The sequence below is a fragment of the Priapulus caudatus genome, unplaced genomic scaffold (genome assembly GCF_000485595.1).
Source record: "Priapulus caudatus unplaced genomic scaffold, Priapulus_caudatus-5.0.1 Scaffold318, whole genome shotgun sequence".
NCBI classification, from domain to species: domain Eukaryota; kingdom Metazoa; phylum Priapulida; class Priapulimorpha; order Priapulimorphida; family Priapulidae; genus Priapulus; species Priapulus caudatus.
In genome coordinates, this window is record NW_014577379.1 from 251,538 (window position 1) to 254,935 (window position 3,398).

A 3,398-nucleotide genomic window follows, 5' to 3' on the forward strand; every position below is an offset into this window, starting at 1 on the left:
CATGCACGCACGCACACACTCATGCACGCACGCACACACTCATGCACGCACGCACACACTCATGCACGCACGCACACACTCATGCACGCACGCACACACTCATGCACGCACGTGTACGTGCACATGCACGCACATGTACGCACTCACGCATGCACGCACGTGTACGCACGCACCCACGCACGTACGAACGCACGTGTACGTACACACGTACGCACGCACGTATACGTGCACACGCACGCACACACGCACACACGCACGCACGTTTACATACACACGCACGCACGCATGCATAATAAATCGGTAATAATCGCTATCGGGTGTTGTCTTTTAGACGCTACATAATCGCTAACTCGAGTTAACGCTTAACTCGAGTTAGCTTAACTCGAGTTAAGGTTCGTCGTGTAGACGAGGCTTTAATGATTGCAAAATATTCTTCTTCTCGGGAGATATTGCGCATGCGCGAGCACCGTTTCAGACGTGCAGTACGGCCAAATGAAACGTACGTAAATATAGCTTGCCGAGGGAGCGAGGGGTGGGAAACTAAGGGAAGGTGGCAGGGAAGACAGTCGAGGGGCGGTGGAAGGAGAAGGAGGCTGAGCGTGCGACAATGGAGACAAGGGAAGGGCCTGCGGGGATAAAGTAGGAGTTTGAACCCTACAGGCTAGGGCGCTCTCCTAACTATAAACTCAGGCATACTGATAAGAATTTATTGCAGAAACCTACGTTGAAATATCCCCTGACCATATTAAATGCGTTTTCATCACGAAATAAAACTCCTCTGGTGAGATATTGCGCATGCGCTAAAACAGTAACGTAGCCAAGTTATGTAGGTAATGGTATAGGCAGCCTAAGGCCTTTTTAATACGCTTTTGATATTATCATATATAAATCTATGCTAGGATACCCCCTTTTCATGTTAAATTCATCATGATTGCAAAATATTCTTCTTTTCGGGAGATATTGCCCATGCGCGAACACCGTTTCAGACCTGCAGTACGGCCAAAGGAAACGTATGTAAATATAGCTTGCTGAGGGAGAGAGGGGTGGGAAACTGAGGGAAGGTAGCAGGGAAGACAGTCGAGGAGCGGTGGAAAGAGAAGGAGGCTGAGCGTGCGACAATGAAGACAAAGGGAAGGGCGGGTGGGGATAAAGTAGGAGTTTTGCGCCCTACAGGCTAGGGCGCTCTCCTAACTATAAACTCAGGTCTACTGATAGGAATTTATTACAGAAACCTACGTTGAGATATCCCCTGACCATATTAATTGCATTTTCATCACGAAATAAAACTCCTCTGATGAGATATTGCACATGCCCTAAAACAGTAACGTAGCCAGGTTATGTCCTTAATAGTATGTCTAGCGGGGACCTTACATGCAAGGTCTGCTTCCTATTTCTGAAGTGAGGTCCACTGATGAAATTTTATTATATAAATCTATGCTAGGATAATTCCTCTTCATTTTAAATTCATAATTATTGCAAAATATTCTTCTTCTCGGGAGATATTGCGCATGCGCGGACACCGTTTCAGACGTGTAGTACGGCCAAAGGAAAAGTACGTAAATATAGCTTGCTGAGGGGGGAGAGGTGGGAGACTGAAAGAAGGCGACAGGGAAGATAGCTGAGGTGCGTTGGAAGAAGGAGGAGGCTGATCATGCGACAAGAGAGACAAGGGAAAGGGCGGGCGGGGATGAAGTAGGAGTTTTGCACCCTACAGGCTAGGACGCTCTCCTATAACCACAGGTCTACTGGTAATAATTTATTACTGAAACCTCTGCCGAGATACGCCCTGACCATACTAAATGCATTTTAATCACAAAATATAACTCGTTTGGTGAGATATTGCGCATGCGCTAAAACATTAACCTATTCAGGTTATACTGACTTGTATATGCAGCGGAGACAGTGACCTTATACATGCAAGGTCTGCTTCCTATTTGTGAATTGAGGTCTAGGGATGGAATTTTGTCATACCAATCTATTATGTGCTCAGATGACCCTTCATTTTAAATTCATAATTTTTGGAAAATATTATAATCTTTTCGGGAGATAGTGCGCATGCGCGCCCACCGTTTCAGGCGTGCAGTACCTACGTAGGCCTAATATATACGATATGTATATATATAATATATATACGAATGTACATATCTGCCACATATATTCATAGCTACTGGAGAGCTAGCGAACGCGCGCGTACTAGCCTGACATATGGAGTGGACAAGCCGGATATGGAGTGACAAGATTCTGAACTAGAGACTATAGCAAATCCTTTCAATATCCCTTACCTAGCAGCAGTATATGCCGCAGCGGTTGCGGTTTTTGTATTCGGTTTAGGCTATCAATCGGTAGTCGTTTTTTATAGGCCTACTTTCAAATTTTTTCATTTAGTGGTAACAAGCACAAAATATTAATATTATAGAAGGGGCTCATAATTATGCAAAAGCACATGTTCAAAAACCTGGGGGGGCATTTGATATTGTGTCACGTCACCCGTGTCCCCATCGCATTTGCGCCCATTGCAACAGCAGCAGGAGCCGCCGCCGCAGCAGCAACACAGCAGTAGCACCACCACAACCACCTCAACCACTGCTGTGTGCAGCAGCAGCAACAGCAGCAGCAGCAGTGTATATGCGACGAACTATAATTACGATGAATAAGTAACGCCACCGCGGACGAACGCGCGCATCAAAGACATCAAATGGAGACAGCGCGGACGCGCGGAAGCACACGCTGTTCACACACAGATTCAGCCCTGAGCAAACTTAGTGCGACGGCGACGAGCACACATGCAGCGCAGACAGTGCTGATCACAGGCACTTGGAACGTCTCAATAAAGAAAATTAATCCTAAATAAACACGAAATGTATTTACTACCAAAGTCTTAATGTTTCTCTACTCTCTTTCGCTTATTATTGCTGATAATTTCCTGTAAACGCCGTTCAAATGTTCCTTTGCAACACAGACACGTGTACACGGCACGCACGCCGCGTTAACTATATATTTATTATATATAGTTTTCTTTATTAAGACGCTCCAAGTGCCTGTGCGGCTGATGCTATCGGCGCGTGACATGACAGCGCGGACAGTGCGACAGATGCATGACATCAAGAGCGTATTAAGAAGGCTCTTTTTATACGCTCTTTATAGGACTTCTTTATACGCTATTGATCACAGGCACTTGAAACATTTCAATAAAATATAATGCTAAATAAATACGAAATCTAATACTAGTAGTAGTACTACAAAATTCTTAATGTTTCTATACTCTCTTTCACCGACAGTTTCCTGTCAATTCCGTGTAAATCCTCTATGCACACACACTAACGCCGCCATTGCTCACTGTGCACAGTGACTGTTAATATATATATAGTGACTGTCACAGTGACTGTTAATATATATAT

At 44.9% G+C, this 3,398-nt stretch overlaps 1 protein-coding gene across 1 annotated transcript in view; it reads left to right on the forward strand.

Annotated features, from left to right (window-relative positions):
- LOC106808959 overlaps nt 1-3,398 on the forward strand; it is an 11,665-nt gene that overhangs the window by 493 nt on the left and 7,774 nt on the right. The window lies entirely within an intron of this gene.